Source organism: Acomys russatus, chromosome 29, assembly GCF_903995435.1.
Source record: "Acomys russatus chromosome 29, mAcoRus1.1, whole genome shotgun sequence".
Taxonomy (NCBI): Eukaryota; Metazoa; Chordata; class Mammalia; order Rodentia; family Muridae; genus Acomys; species Acomys russatus.
The window spans coordinates 11,497,746-11,515,690 of NC_067165.1; positions in this window are offsets into that span (position 1 = coordinate 11,497,746).

Below are 17,945 nucleotides of genomic sequence, written 5' to 3' on the forward strand. Positions count from 1 at the left end.
TGTGATAAAATTAGACTAGTACTTGACATGACCATGAGTTAATCGGCTAACAACTAACTTGTATTATTTAATTATCCTACACAGCCTGAAATAGCACTTTCAAGGTATTGGAGGTAAATCTTGTATTCTACTTGAGTGGTATGGGTACAATACTTCATATTAGAGTAGAAATATACATATAATATATATAATGTGTGAATAATAGTATCACATTTGAATTCGATTTCAATGTATCAAAATTAAACTTATTTTGCAACAATATGCAAAATTCTGTACCAATGAATTAAAAATAACCGTATTTGTGAGTAACAATTAAGGCCTTAAGTTGAGTAGTAGATTCAGTAATCTACTTTTTGTCTTATCATTCCTATATATTTCTATATTCCACCTTCTTTCTTTTCAATCCCTCCATGCCTACAAAAGAAAGATAAGGGAAAAGAGACATGCCTGAGTCCAACCTCCTTTTCTCTCTGAATATGATCAATAAGAACTTATTAACCAACTTCTGATGAAAATAAATATCTGTAGCCCAAGAGAGCAACCAAAAACCTATCCAACCCTCTTTAGGGGAAATGGGGGAGTCATTCTCTTAAGGTTTTTTTCTGGCTGATTTGAGGTGAATAACACCTTGTAGGGGCCCAAATAAATTTGGGGAAAATGGTTAAACAAGACAGAAATAGCAGTTTTGGTCCAGTTTCTAAATATTGAGAAATTTCAGGCTTAATAGAAGTCCTGTGTGGGACAGTCTGAAATGCTGGACCAATTGGGATCAGGAACCTTCTTTGAAGCTGTTCTGGGAGCTTCTGATGAGGAACAACACCTGAAGCACTTGGGGCTGGAACATGAAGGATACGGATGTCAACGTCCATCATGCTTAGAGGAATGAATCCTGTCAGGCCTGATCCAGCGTCAGTGTCTGGTTCCTTTGTTCTGAAAACATATGGGTGATTGCTCAGGCAGCAATCTGTCTCTATCTTTTCTTTCTTTCTTTCTTTCTTTCTTTCTTTCTTTCTTTCTTTCTTTTCCTTTCTTTTTTTAAACTGCTAACCTGCACTTCCGGTTTACTCAGGTAATTAATTTTTATTCCTTCTCAAGTCTCTGATGGGGTTGAAGACCAGATAGTTTAGTTTTACAATTAACCTTACTTGTTTAGGGGTTAAGATGTTTTTAGGTCTAGATAGATGTTTTAAGTTGATAAAGATGAGATATGACAGATATTGACTTACACTCAGAATTTTAGACTCACCCAGATAGGAAAGATGTTTTCTTCAAGGTTGCCAAATACAAATAGCCAAAACATTCTGAATGTAACATTTTTATAATCCCTGATTATTTTGTGGCTCTTCTTGCTGTATGTAGTTTATTTTATTTATAGGTAATAATATGAATGTGTATGTAAAAAAAAAAAAAGAAAAAGAAAAAGAAAAATTTAAAAAATCGAGGGAGTGGGAAATTTGCTGTGAGACATGAACTGAAAGTGCTTTTTCCATCATGTTACTGATGGCTTATAGCCAATTTCAGCATGTATGAGAATTAAATCACTCATCAGACATAAAATTATTTTTAAATGAGAAAAGTTTTAAAAAGAAAGAAAAGAAAAGAAACAAAAAGGGGGGGTGGAGATGAGCCCTTCTATGGGGAACTTGTCCTCACTTCGTTCATGATTGTCTTCCCTACATCAAGTCAAGCTGTGAAGAATACAGAGGCGTACACAAAATATATTTCAACTAGAATCTCTAGAAAGCCAGCTTATTCACTCTTCCAGGAATATGTGTTTGCCCCTAAACTGATCCATCACCTATTCAAATGTTTTTCTCTAACACATTCCTACGTTGTCTCCTGCCATGGCACGACATGCATAACGCATGTATATTCCCCCCCCCCCCCCCGAAATCCTGAGCTCTTGTCAAAACCAAAGGCAGAGGGGACATGCGGCTGTTCACATTCCATCCGTCTGAACTTTTGCCCCACTCTGTGGTCATTTTACAGCTTCAAATATTTGTTGAGTGAGTGAATGATTGAAAGATTCAGTCATGCTGTGAATATTTAGCTAAGTTATTATGATCCTATCCCACGGAATGGGTCATCTTGTACCATTACCCCTTCTCTACTTGGATCACCTCCTACTTTTCACTTGCAGAAAAGGGAGGATGTAGTGGAAAGAGCTTTGGCATCCAAGGCTAGTGTTGAATACTAGTTTTGGCTGCTTCCTTCTCTGAATCTGAGTTCTTCATCATTTTCTTTTACCATGGCAATAACGAACACAGCGTGTGCTGGTATTACATTCCAGGCACTGGTACAAGGAACTTGCCCTGCTCTCTCCCATAATAGTTCCCCAAGGGAATGTTGTTTAAAAAAAAATATCAGGAAATGAGGCTGGAGATTTGATGTTGTTCGTCTGTATAACACACTCTATCATGTTCACAGGTTTAGCAGCTAAGAGCATTGGTTGCCCTCCAGGGAACCTGTTTTCTATTCCCAGCACCCACATGGCAGCTCACAGCCAACCATCAGTAGCTCCAACTCAAAGGGCTTTGATACCCTCTTCTGGCCCCTGGTCACTACATGCATGTGTTACACGGACACATAAGGAAGCGAAACACCCTTGCACATAAATAAATATTTCTTTTAAAAAGTAGGGGAACCGTCAGGAAAATGAGTGACTAGTGGTAATTCACTTCTTCCTTCCATTTTAAAAAGAATGACAAAATAAATTAAAGTAAATTTTAGTCTACTAAGCGTATATGCACCAAAACTGAGGCACCGAATTTCATAAACATAACACTAATAGAGCTAAAACCAAAAATTTGCTCCAGCACAGTAACCCTGGGTGATTTCAATATCTTACGTACACCAATATATAGGTTATTCCCATCACAAAGAAAAACCTTGACAGAGAACCCCTGAAGTTATATGACATCATAAATCAAATGGACCTAGCAGACATCCATTTTCCACCCAAAGTCTTCAAACCACCACAGCTGCTTCCGGTGCTAAGTGAGTCTGTTTACCACCCTCTCACAGCTCCTGAGAAACAAACTCCAACTAAAGTACCACACGCCTGATGGGGTGTGGTCCAGGAAGTCTTGGAAATAAGCCTGTTGCTTATAAAAATATGTTTTTTAGTATTCCCTTTCATTCATCATCTGATCTTAATTAGGCATTTTTTCAGTTGACAGCAATATTTTTTTTTTTTAATTCTTGGATCCTCCTCAACCCTGTTTTCTTCCTTATGCTGCCCTTACATCTAATTAATCTGGCTTTCTTTGTTGGGTGGGTTTTGGGGGGAAAGGGGGTGGTTTTAATTTTTTAAAGTTTTATTTTATTTTATGTGATGTGTTTGAATATTTCACCTTGCATTTATGTCTGTGCACCATGTGTGTATCTAGTACCTATGAGTGTTAGAAAGGGATGTCAGATCGGGAATTTGAGTTACAAATTATCATGAACGGCCATGTGGGTACTGGGAATCTAACTTAGGTCTTCCGCAAGAGCAACAAGTGCTCCTAACTGTGGGGCCATCTCTCTAACACACTTACTGGTTACTTCTTTAACATTCATGTTTTGACTTTTTAATTTCCTCTCTTAAATTTACCTAATTTTGATTTTTAATTTGGGATCTTTTTTGTTTGTTTGTTTTTTCTTTTCCTCTTTCTTATTCATCCTAAGGTCTTGTCTTGTTCTTCCCTCTGTTACATTCGTTGCTCTTCTTTTATCTGTCCTTTATTTAACTTTGTTTCTCCTCTGTTTCTCTCCATTTCTGTTTCCTTCTTTTATGTTATTAGTTTACTATTCCTACACTTAATCTGAATAACAATTATCTTTACAACACATTTTATAATACTGCTGTTTTCAGGTCACATTCGTCTTTACTTGATTTTAAGTGTATTTTGTAGTTTGGTGTTGCTGATAAAAGTTTGCTTTCTTCTCTCTGAGGGATACTGAATGATGCTGGGGACTCACCTTTCAAAAAATGCTTGATGAGAAGATCCCATTTCAAAATGGAAAAATATCGAACTAACAAATGTACAAATCACATCAAAGAAATGCTAGAAACATAAAAAAAAAACAAAACAACATGATTCTTTCTCCTCAACTATTGAACTCAAAAATGCTGAAATGGGTAAATGTTAGATGATGATTTCAAAGGTTTTCTGGAAAAATATGACCAATGACCTTAACAAATATACAAACAACCAGATGAATTCAACTCATGACCTCATGACCTGGAAAGGAAAGTCATAAATGAGCGCGCACGCACACACACACACACACACACACACACACACACACACACACACACACATACAGCCAGCCAACTTATGATCAACAAACCAGCACTGTAGAAAATACTTGAAAATATTATACACAAGGAAGAAATACAGTTTCCAGTTCAAAAAATGATAAAATTTACCGAAAGAATAGATAAAGGAAAGCTAGGGAAATCCATGGTACCCAACACAGTAAAACAACCAACTCCTGATCCTAATAGAGAAGAAAGTAAAGAACAAACAGCAATCCAACCAGCCAGAAACAGCCAACTAAATTACAAAAATCAGTAAACATCTCTGTTATAATTAAAAAAAAAAAATAAGTGGCCTCAACTCTTCAATAAAAAAATGCAAGTTACCTGACTGTATTTTAAAAACTAAATCCAACTGTTTTTTCCAAGAAATGCAGATTATTGGTCATAACACTACAAGCTGAGAACAAAATAGGAAAGCATACATCAGTGATTGGAAACTGAGAAAAAAGCTACGGTAGCTATTCTGCTGTCTGATGAAGTAGACTTCAACAAGAATTAATGAGGAGAGATAAAGAAGGTCACTAATATTAATAGGGGGAACAACTAACCAAAAAGCAACAATTGTAAATATATATGTCCCAAATGTTTAGGACATCCAAACAAATGAAAGTTAAGGTGCACCAAACAGCAAATGCACTTAACAGATGTGTACAGAATATTCTATTCAACAGATACAGAATATACATTTTTTGCACCAGGTCATGGAATCTCATCTAAACTATACCACTTTCTAGGTCTCAAAACAAATCTTACCAAATAAAAAGAGTACACAATAAAGTTCTTGTGGTTGTTTTTCAGACCACAGTGCAATAAAACAATAAGTAAACAGCAAGAAAAACTGTAGAAATGACACAAATACATAGAAAATAAACAGCATACTTTTGAATGAACAGTGGGTCAGTGAAAAAATTAAAGAAGAAACGAAAATTTGCAATTACCAAATGAAAGTGAACGCACCACTTATTAGAACCTTTGGGCTACCGCTAAGGCAGTTCTAAGGGGAAAGCTTATAGCTATGAATGCTTACATTTAACATATATGATATTACTGCCCTTTCAAATAGAACAACTTTTTCCAACACTCCTTCAATTTTAGTTATTATAAACAAAATCTTTCATACATGTGCTACAAAACAGAAATCTCCATTATTTGAACTTATATGATTACATTATTCATTATACAATTCATAATTGTTTTAATAATTAAATAATATTTTTAGTAAATTGGCACATTAAGATTTTCATAGAAGATCTGGGCATGATGGCATTTGCCTGTAACCCTAGCACTTGCAGAGGCAGAGGCAGGCGGATCTCTGTGAGTTCAAGGTCAGTGTGGTCTAGAAAGCAAATCCAAGACAGCCAATGCTACACAGAGAGACCCTGTCATAAAAGAACAGCAACAACAAAAAAGGTTTCCATAGCAGCTTTCTATTGTTGGAAATAACAGAAATGATTTATTTTAAGAACTCTCTTGTGCTACTAGAAATAACACTTATTTTTAACATTGAGATTCACATTTTTCTAGAAAAAATGTGGTAAAGGAAAAATACAAAAATTGAACTCTACATGCACACACCCAGAAATGAATATTTTTGTTTAAGTTTTACAACAAAGAGAAGCCCGACATTGGACGGATTCACAGTGAATTCTACCAAACCTTTAGAGGAGACCAATGCTCCTCCAATTGTTCCGTGAAATAGGAATGGAAGCAACACCTTCCAGGCTCCCTCTGTTATACAAAGCCTGCCCTACTCTGATGTCGAAACTGGAAGAACACAAAAAAAGAAAGAAAAGCTATAAACTAATTCTCATGATGAGAACAGATGCAAAATTCTCAATAAAAATTTTGCAAACCAAATTGAGGAATATTTTAAGAAGCTTTACAACACGATGCAATAGGTTTTGTTGCAGAGATGTAAGACTGGTTCAACATGCACAAATTAATAAACTCACTCTGCGCCTGAGTAAAGCTAAGGGCAACATCGTCTGACAGTTCCAATTGATGCAAAGTTCAATATTCTCTCATGATCCAAAGCACTGAAGAAACTAGAAATAGAATCACAGGGTAATGTACAATCCCATAGCTAACATTGTATTAAGTCAAGGGAAAATGAGATCATTTTCTCTAAAATTTAAAACAAGACAAAAGTACTCACTCCTTCCTCTCTCGTTCAACATAATACCTGAAGTTCTAGATAGAACTTAAAAGAAAAACAAAAGGCATTTAAATAGAAAAGAATAAATTCAAATTATCCTTCCTTGCAGACATCACACCTCTATACTTTATTGACTCTACCAGAAAATTCTTAGACCCAATAAACGCTTTCCACAAACTATCAGGATAGAAGATCAATATGCAAAGCCCACCAGCTTTTCTATGGACCTATAACGAGTTTGCTTAGGAATAAGTTAGGGGAAATACTTTTTCCAATAGCTTCAAAAAAATTTTATGGAGCTGAAGAGATGGTTCGGGTGTTAAGAGCACTTGCTATTCTTCCAGAGGACCCAGGTTTAATTCCCACCATCCACATGGCAGCTCACAATTGTCTCTAAGTCCAGTTCCAGGGGATTTAATGTCCTCTCCTTGCCTCCTTGGGCACACACGATGCACAGAAATATATGTAGGCAAAACACCAATATATCCAAGGAATAAACATATCCGAGGAAGTGAAAGACCTCTACAATGAAAACTTTAAGACACGGAAAAATGAAACTGCAGAGGATGAAATTACCCTCATGCTCACCAACTAGTAGAATTTATATTGTGAAAATTACTATATCAGTGGAAACACTATACATATCCAATGCAATCTGCATAAAAATCTCAATGACTCTCCTTACAGAACTAGAAAAATAGTACTAAAATTCATATATGTGCACAAAAGACTCAAAAGCGTCAAAATCGATCTTTAAAAGAAAGAAAATCTGGAAGTACCACAATACTGGACATTAAATTATATTACAGAACCATAGTAACAAAAACAACATGGTGCTGTCACAAAAAAAGAAAGGTGAATACTAAAAACACACACAGTAGAATAGAATCAAGGCCCGGGGGGGGGGGGGGGGGAACACATAGTTATAGCCACCTAGCTAATTTGGAAAAACTGGATACCCACATTGAGAAGAGTGAAACTAGACCCTTATCTCCTGCCACACACAAAAACAAACTTAAAAAAAAAAAAGACCTTAATGTGAGAGGAAGTACTTCAAAATATAATGTAAAGAAGGATATTCTTAAAAGAATTTCAATAACCCAGAAAATAATTCCCCCTAATGACAAATACCATCACATGAATTTTAAAAGCTTTAGGGTCACAAGGAAAACATTTAACCCAGGGGGAGGGGTGGTGGAAGGAGGGATGTGGTTGGGGGGTGGGGAGAGGAGGGATGAGACAACCTTCAGAATGGCAAAAGCCTTTGCTAACTACGCATCAGAACATACACAGAACTACAAAAATTAAACACAAAAAATAACCCAAAAAACAAATGGACTAACGAATTGAATAGATGGTTCTCCAAAGAAGAAATACAACTGGCTTTTAAATATGTGAAAAGGTGTTTAGCAACCTCAGCCATCAGGGGAAAATTAATTAAAACTGATTTGAATTCCTCTCACTACAGTCAGCATGATTATTAGGAGAGAATAGGGCGGAAGAGGGAGGGAGGGTGGGAACAGGAAGATACAAGCAAGGGGATAACAATCAGGATGTAAGATGATAAACTATAATAAAATATTTTTTAAAATAGAGAGAAAGAGAAATGGTACCAGGCGTGGTAGTGCACGCCTTTAATCCCAGCACTCAGGGAGGCAGAGACAGGCGGATCGGCTCACTGTGAGTTCGAGGCCAGCCTGGTCTACAAAGCAACTCCAAGACAGCCAAAGCTACACAGAGAAACCCTGTCTCAGAAAAAAAGAAAAGAAAAAAAAAAAAAAGAACAGACATGATATTATGGGACAAATTTTTTTAAAGAGAGAAAGAAATGATAATAATTGCTAGCAAGCTGTGGGGAGAAAACGTTTATTCCCTACTGACATTGAATGTAAACTTAAGCAGCCACTATAGAAATTATTACAGAGGTTTCTCAAATAAAACCTAAAACTTGGACTACCATAGGACCCAGCTCTACCACTCTTGGGTAAACCAAAAGGACTCCAGACCAATATACAGCAGGAATACCTGCATTACTCATAACGGACAGGGGATGGAAGCTGCCCGAATGTCTATCCATAACTGAACCATAAGACATGATACACATGAGTGAGTGGGTATGTGTGTGTGCGTGCGTGTGTGTGCACACCTGTGGGTTCGCGCACCTGTGCCCCCATAAACAGAGGCCAGAGAATGGTGTTTGGCGCCCTCTTCTATAATTCTTTGTCTTATACTTTGAGGCAATGTCCCTTGCTGAACCTGGAACTTATTGTTTTTCAACTAGCCTAGTGGCCAGCATACCCCAGCAATGCCTGTTTACCTACGTGTGTGTACAAGTCACAAAAGTAAGAAGGGTATCATGACAGGAGAGGAAGAGATCTTAAGAGAGGTGGGAAATGGAGAAGGTAGTGTGGTGTGTGTGATAAGAAATCAGAAGGGAACCAACTGAGGCAGGGGGCAAGTGTGAAGCAAAAGAAGAACTGAGAACAAAGCATGAGGAAGCAGATGTACATAGACGGCAGGATGGAGCACGTTGCTCTGTATGCTAGCCTAAGAATGAACTGCTTTTAAACAGAGAGAGAAAAACAACAGACGTAGGCAGAGAGGCACAGGCTTGTCACCCCAGCCTTTCAGGAGGATGAAGGAAGAAGATCACAAGTTCAAGGGCACGCCTGGGCAAAAGTGCAACTTCGACGGCAGCTTGCATAATTAACGAAGAACAGTCTTGAAGTAAGCAATCAAAAGGAGACTAGGAACGCAGCTCCGTGGCTGAGCACTTGCCTAGCATTGGTGAGGTCCTGGATTCAGCACCCCCCCCTCACTACTGCAAAACACGAAGATGAAGATAAAACAGAAAACACAAATTACCTAGGGTATTGTACCCACAGGAGTTCATAATCCAAGATGCCACTGTGGGGACACACTGAACCATAAAGTGCACCACAAAAAGAAGAATACTAAATACTTTATAACTATGGCACCACAAATAGAACCTCCCCTGTTTAAGGTGGGAGATCTAACTACCTCAGCTGTAGCTCAGCAGTAGAGCACTTGTCTAGTATATACTCAAGGCCAGCATTGAACACCTAGCTCTCCCCCTCCCATTCATCATTTGCCAAATCACTCGATATTTACTGGATATCATTACAGTACTAGGTCTCTTATGCATTCTGCAGGAAGCATCCTGATGTGAACGCCTGGTCTCAGCCTCTCAGGAGCATTATTTGAACTATCTGGAGAACAGTTAGATAGGAAACGGTTTACTTTGTTAATAAATTTTGATGCTACCAGGACAATTTTTTTGGTAAGAGTTAAGCTAGTATTATGTATGTGGCCATATATTTTACTTTCTTGTAAATTTGACTTAAACACTTCCAAATCCCTCATGAAAATCATGGAGAAGACAACATGTCCCACATCCCAAAGGGCTGGCCACACACCTCACAAGATCTCACTGGAAGCTTTGTGCCAACATAGATAATCTGTGATATCTTCTGCTATGTGGGAATAGTAAAGCAAACATGATATGACTCCTGGGACGTTCATGGGATGCCACATGGACCAAAGGCTCAACCCAACCATCATTTTCTTTACACCACTAGTTAACAAGTCCCACAAACAGACTGCCTGGGTTAGAATCTTGGCTGCACCTCTAACCAGCAAGATCATCCTGGGAAACCAAATAACTATTTTCTCTATTATGTATCCCATCTATAATACAAGATTAAAAAGAAACATGCAGGGTACTGTTCTGAAAGGAAGTATGTGAAACGTTTTAAAATTTATGTGTGAGCTTTTTTTTTTTTTTCAAGACAAAGTTTTCCTGTGTAGCCTTAATTGTCCTAGAATCACTTTGTAAACCAGGCTGGCCTCGAACTCACAGAGATCCAACTGACTCTGCCTCCCTGAGGGCTGGGATTACAGGCGTGCTCCACCACACTCAGCTTGTATGTGAAACTTTTTACTCAATATTTGATCTTATAACTAACTTACTCACTAAATGTTCACCTATCACCACATCATGGGCCTGACTGCAAATAATACCTGAGTGGTTTGCTTGTTTGTTTAATTTTTCTTTTTCTTTCTTTTCTGTTTTTTATTTTTTAGGGTTGTTGGTTGGTTGGTTGGTTGGTTGGTTGGTTGGTTGGTTTGGCTTGGGTTGGGTTTTTTGTTTTGGGAGGTTTTTTTTGTTTTGTTTTTATTGGGAGGGTTGGGTTTTTTGTTTTGTTTTATTTTTTGTTTTGAGCATTTTATACACGAGTTCTGAGTACTGTGCTTTGTAGGGAGCAGTGCAAGATAAAACAGCAACACAGCTTTAGAACTCATGGAATGCAGCCCACCGGTTAGCCCAACCGTGATGGGTGTACCTCGGGAGGCAGAACCCTGAGGACTACATGCTGTTATAAAGCATCACTATGCTTGTTGCCCTTGTAGTCACCTTATCCCTCATGATACATGAGTCATATGAGAACTCTAAGGGGGCCCCCAGCCCCTCACTGGGCAGTATCACTGACACTCACAATAATAATGCTGGATATCTTTCAGGCGTTGCTGCTGATGCAGGTTAATGATTCAGCCACCACCCTTGGAAAGAACTTAGAGATGCAGATTGTGAGCAGTGAATGTGGGAAAAGTGAAATGTTTAGTAAGGTTAAGTAAAGATGTTTTTGTTAATGGCTGTGATGTAGAAAATCTTAGGGGACAATTTGAAGTTCAGAGCTCAGGACTTTCTGAGGTTAGGGAGCAGGAACAACGCCCCAAATTAGCACTGGCCGATGTGACTCTTAGGCTGGCACTGGGCTGGTGAAAGGTAATGATTAATTTCTTGTACTCATTTTTGCCCTCAGCTTCTTGATATGATTTAATAAAAATTGTTAATGAGTAGTTATGCATCTGGAGGATATAAAGTAGAAATGACTGTTTTTATATAAAAGTTTCAATTTGCAATTCTTTTTTTTTTAAAAAAAATCTACAAGATTACTTTTTGAGAGAGTTGATTCTTTGTAACTGCAAATTGCAGCCTGCTGAAACTGGCTGAAAAACTTCTTACTTACATTTTGTTAATCTATAACAAATTGCCTAGTTAAAGTGTATATGGGTTCTTTAGGAATAATTTGTTTGTTACCCATAATATGTAAAACATTTGATCATGTAAGGGAATTGAAGAGCATGTTTTCCTACGTATACTCATTGTAATCCTTCACTTAAAAAAAAAATAGAATGTAGGCTAAGATAAAAAACTCAAGAGACACCACATGCTGGCTAGGATGTGGAGAAAGGGGAACACTCTTTCATTGCTGGTGGGAATGCAAACTTGTACAACCACTTTGGAAACCTATATGGTGCTTTCTCAGAGAACTTTTAATAGGGCTTCCTCAAGACCCAGCTATTCCACTCCTTGGAATATACCCAGAAGATGTTCCAGCATACAACAGGGACATATGCTCAACCACATTCATAGTGGCCTTATTCATAATAGCCAGAACCTGGAAACAACCTAAATGTCCCTCAGTAGAAGAATGGATAAAGGATCTCTGGTACATTTACACTATGGAATACTACTCAGCTATTAAAAACCAGGAAACCCCAAAATTTCTGGACAAATGGATGGAACTAGAAATGATCATACTGAGTGAGTTAACCCAGAAGCAGAAAGACTCACATTGTATATACTCACTTATAAGGCATGTTCCATGAAAGTCTTCATTTACCAGGAGACGGAGAGACATGTGAGCACATCCTATTGGGACTCTAGGTAAGAGAAGTAGGGGAGAATGGGGAAATGGAAGTATTCAGAGGGTCCTAGAAACCTACAAGAATAACATCATGATGGGCAGATCTGAGCCCAGGGATTTCTGCTCAAACTACTGCACCAACCAAGGACAATACATGCAGTAAATGTCGAGCCCTTACTCAGATCTAGACAATGGACATAACATTCTCCACAGCTGAGTGGAGAGCGGGGACTGACTCTGACATGAACTCTGGTGTCCCATATTTGACCACTTCCCCTTGGTGGGGAGGCCTGGTGGCACTCAGAGAAAGGATAAGCAGGCTACCAAGATGAAACTTGATAGGCTGTGACCATATAATGGGAGAGGAGGTCCTCCTCAGTCACAGACATAAGGGAGGGGAATAGGGTGAAAGTGGGAGGGAGGAATGGGAGGATACAAGGGATGGCATAACAATCTGAATAAATTAATTTTTTTAAAAAGGAAGAAAAAATAGAATGTAACCATGTGATTTTTTTGTACTGCTTGAAAGATTTTACTGGGATATATAAGCTGTGGATGATATCAAAGCCTTTGGAGTTTGCGCCATCCACCAAACATGCATATGTGTGTGTGTGTATACATATATGTGTAGATGTATATGTGTATATATGTATGTATGTATGTATGTACAAGTGTGTGTGTGTGTGTGTGTGTGTGTGTGTGTGTGTGTGTGTAAAATGGTTGGAGCTCACTCTTTGGCGTTCCATCCAACAAATGTATATATGTATATATGTGTATCTTTGCAGTTGTTGGAGCTCACTCTTTGAAGTTTGCTCCACCCACTCAATAAATGGTTAAAACTTGTTGGAACTTGCTCATTGGAGCTTGTCTTGCTTCATCTATCATGTGTGTGTGTGTGTGTGTGTGTGTGTGTGTGTGTGTGTGTGCACATGTGCATGCATGTGTGCACATGTGCATGCATGCGTGGGGGGTTCTTTTTCTCCTCCCTTCCTTTTTTAATCGCTGGCTATTATCAGTAACAGCCTACACCAGAAGGCATGCCTCAACAGTGATTATATCATTCCCACACCTCCTGCTTCCTCTCCAACTTTTCCTATGTCCCCACTCCTAGTCTTTCTCCAATTCAAAATTTTCTTTAATTATATATTGAATATATAGAAGCACTTAAGGCTGATAACTTGACCTATCGGGGCTCAACCCTGGATTAAACTAATTCTCCCCTTCTCAGCAGGCATTTAGTGCCTAAAACCATTCATCTAGGGATGAATTCTTTTTTTTTTTAATTTTATTTTATTAATTTATTCTTGTTACATCTCAATGGTTATCCCATCCCTTGTATCCTCCCATTCCTCCCTCCCTCCCATTTTCCCCTTACTCCCGTCCCCTATGACTGTGACTGAGGGGGACTTCCTCCTCCTTTATATGCTCATAGGGTATCAAGTCTCTTCTTGGTGGCCCGCTGTCCTTCCTCTGAGGGCCACCAGGTTGCCTCACATTTACTCTTATCACAGTCTTCTATCTGTAGGGATGAATTCTTGTACTGATTTCTCCATCCTTGTTAGCATGTTAACTGGTGTGGTGATCATGCAAGTCTTTAGGTAACTGTATTGTTGAGAGTTCAAGGATACAACTTCCCTGCCATGTCTAGAAGACACTTCTAGCAGCAGGCACCCTGGTCTTCTGACTCTCACAATCTTCACCACCACCACATCTGTGGCATTCCCTATGCCTTAGGTATATACTCCGTGTTATAGATATGCTAACTGGAGCTGAGCACCCCAAAATCACTCTTTCTCTGTAATTTGACCAGAGTATCTGTCTATTATAAGGGAGGAGGAAGTAGAAGAGGAGGAGAAGGAAGGAAGGAGGAGGAGGAGAAGAAGAAGAAGTTTCTTTGATGAAGGACTTTGTGGGTATAAGGATAAGTATTTAGAACACAGTTAGAAATTATATGGGTTTAGGAAAATAGAACTAGTAAGTTCTCCAAAGATGACACCAAAAGACTTGCTAACATGAAAGGGGGGAAAGCTCATGAGGATTCAACTCTATAAACAGAGGTACAGGCAGCTAAGGAATGCTGAGAGCAGGAGAATGATCTTCCCCATGAAAGAGCACATCAACTGATTATCCAATAACAAATAGTCAACCCCCAAAAGATACATACAAGTAACTTTATATGGACTAATCAGGTTGTACTTATGTGTTTAGAAACTCATACACACACACACAAATTATATAAAAAGAGGCCATGATCCTCTTACATAAGAGTAAGGGGATTTGTGGAAAGGAGGAAAGGAAGAGAGGAAATTATATAATTATAGTATAACCTCAAAAATAAAAATAAGCTATGAGTCGTTTATGGTGGTACACTCCTGTAGTCCCAGCACTCAGGGAGGCAAAACCAGGTGGATCTCTATGAGTTCAAGGCCAGCCTGGTCTACAAAGTGAGTCCAGGACAGCCAAAGCTACACAGAGAAACTCCGTCTCAAAACAAACAAACAAACAAAAATAGGTTATAAATATGAGCAGAGATTTCTCAAAAGGAAGAAATAAAAAAATGGCTAGAAAATATCTTTAAGAGTGTTCAACATTCATAGTAGTTAGGGAAATGCTAGTTTTGAGATCTCATCTTATACTGGACAGAACAGCTGAGATCAAGAAGACAAAGGACAACAAATTCTATTGATAATGCAGGGAAAAGAATCGACCCTGCTCCAGTGAAAGGACAGCCACACACCCAGGAGCACACGGGCAGCATGAATTAAACTTGATGGGCTTGGGGTTGGGGGAAGAAGAGCTGAGAAATGCAGGTAAATGGGGAATGGATCTGCAAGGAGTTGGCAAAGGAGATGAATATAATCAAAATACATTGTACACAGCTCTCAAAGAACTCATAAATAATTTTCAGAGGGGAAAAAAGGACACCAAACTGTAATTGACAGTCATGTTGAAACTCCAAAGGTCTTTCCAATCTAGTCCCTCACTTTAGAAGTGAGAAAAAAACTGGGTTCTTGGGCAAAATAGGGACAGGGCCACAGTCCGAGAGTCCAGGGTCAGAAGGGAAGAGCACAGTGTAGATACTAAAGGTAGGCAGGAAACTGGGGGAAAGTTCAGTGAGATGGGGTATAAGTTGGTACACTCCCCTTTGCTCTAGTTTTTGACATAGCCCAGGATTTAGGGGAGAAAGAAAAGACCTTTGGCCCTATGAGTTGAGAAACGAATCCCCTGTGATTAGAAAAAGGCAGACGAGAAGGCATTTGCCAACATGTCAGCAGGTTCTGGGGGAGGCAGTCTTGTAGTCCAATAGGAAAGGGTACCAGTACCAGCACAGACTCTCAATGATTGCTTTCCTTTAAACATCGCTTGGCCTCTCTGTTATCAGTTTCTTATCACAAAATAGGGTCAAGGGTCCAACCAACCATACTTACTGAACATTTGGTAAACTAGCCCGTTCTTGTAAGTCAAGGTTCATGTGTCTGGTTTTTTGTTTGTTTGTTTGTTTGTTTTGTTTTGTTTTTGCTGCTGTGAACACCCCTCACCACACCTTTCCTGGCACACAAATGCTCAGTGGAATAGCATCATCAGCAAATTAGCTGACTAGCCATATCTGCCATGTTTCCCTCCATAACAAGAGCCAAAACCAAGAAAAAGCAAGCATTATTCCACTGGAATGGCCCTTGAAGGCAAATATTACATGGAGCCCAGAGACACAGGAAGTCTTTAGGAAATGGAGCACACAACTTCTACCATGATAGTTCTCCATGTGAAATCAAACCTAAAGAATGCTTACGTTGGAGGTGTGTCTGCTCAACCCACAGGCGCTTGCCTGCTCCACTGTCAGTCTTACACCGCACGTTGACTTCAGCCACAGCTGACGCTTCTCAGGCACGCTGTCTTGAGCTTTACCTTTACCCCACATTCCCAAGATGTATCCAGTCAGCATCAATCAACTTCCTAAATTTCCACAAGCAGACAGGTAGCCTGCCCTGAGCATCTCAGCATACCAAGGGCCAAGGAAAAGGACTGAAAGGCTCCTGCCTCCCACAAGAAACCCCAGGAGTGGCTGGGCAGCCCACTCTGATCAATTCAATGAGTAAAGTGCCCATGAAGACACAGTGTGCAGCCAGTGAACTAGTCTCCTACCTGAGCCTACTATTTATACCTCAGCCCCTGCACGGTCCTGAAACAATACTGGGGAGTGGGAAAATCCTGAATAAATGAAATCTTGAGCAAATGTGTGCTGTTGACATGGGCACGGACATGTCAAGGACGTTCAAACCCATGGGAAAATGGCAAAGCTTTACTTTCCCCGGGTGAGGCTTATGGGGATAGGAAAGCTGTGTGCAGATATTTATGATGTGTGCAGAATGTGTCCACCATAGCTTTCTCCCCCCTGGAGAGCCTGAAGAGTGCTCCCCCACAGAGACTGCAGCTACCACAATTAACTGAAAGCTGCCCATTTTATTCAGCTGTGTGCAAAAACCTTGCTCCTCTGTTCAAGCATATAAATAAACACTGAGCTTGGAGAGGGAAATGTCAGCTTCTCTGTCAGAGGCCCCAGTCCACTCAATCCCGGCTTTTTCTGCTTGTCTATGTTTCTGTATTTGTCATTTCTTTGTTCCCTCACCACCCTAGTAGGGTCTGTCCCTGGATACATGCAAGGACAGAGCAGAAACTGAAGAATACCACATTCCTGCTGCCAGGCTTTCTTTGTTCTGCCTGATCAAAACTTCCAGAGGCCGGGCAGTGGTGGCACACACCTTTAGTCCCAGCTTTTGAGAGGCAGAAGCTACAAAAAAACAAACAAAAATTCATCACTTAAATGAGAAAAAAGAAATATAAATCATTAAACAAAACAAAAAGAATCCATGAAAGACTCAATAAATAAAATAAAATACAGTTGCGAGTCTCAATAACAGATTATATTATCCAGGAGTGAGAATTCTGAGCTTGAAGACAGGCTTTTGAGATAACCCATCAGAGCAAAAAAAGGAAAAGAAATAGGAAAAAGACAACGAATAAAGTACATAAGGCTAATGAGACATTATAAGTGAAAAATATTCACATTATAGGACTTGCAGAATGAAAAGAAACCTGTTTTGTGAGGGCTGGTGAGGTGGCTTAGTGGTTAGAGATGCTTGCTACCACGTTGACAACCTGAGTTCCATGTTTGGAACCTACGTGATAGAAGGAGAAAACTGACTCCTCTAAGTTTTCCTCTGACCTCCACACATACATTATGACATTCACATGGCACATGCATGCAAATAAGTCATAAATAAATACATAAACAAATAAAACTATTTAAATATTAGTTGAAAGCCTTCCAGATATTGGGAAAATGCTTGGGCATCCAAGTACAATAAATTCAAAGGACCTCACTTATATTCTACTTATATGGTCGTGTTGAAAACAAACTCTTAAAAAAACCCAAGACAAGATATTCTGAAAAACAAGAGAAATATGCCAAGTCACATATAAGCAGGGCCCTAGTAGACTAGCATTAGAGTCTACAACAGAAACTTTCCAACACTGGATTAAACTTTCTAATTAAATGAATTAGGTTGGCTGAATAGATTTCTTTTAAAGAAATACAACTGTATGCTATCTACAAAACCTCACAGAACGGTGCTGAAAAATGGAAAGAAAGCCACTGGGTTGCAGAGAAGAAAAGAGAAAGTGAGGTAAGGAAGGGAGAGCTGCAGTCCATGTGGCTAAAATGGCACCCACGACCCTGCCCAGCATGGCTCCC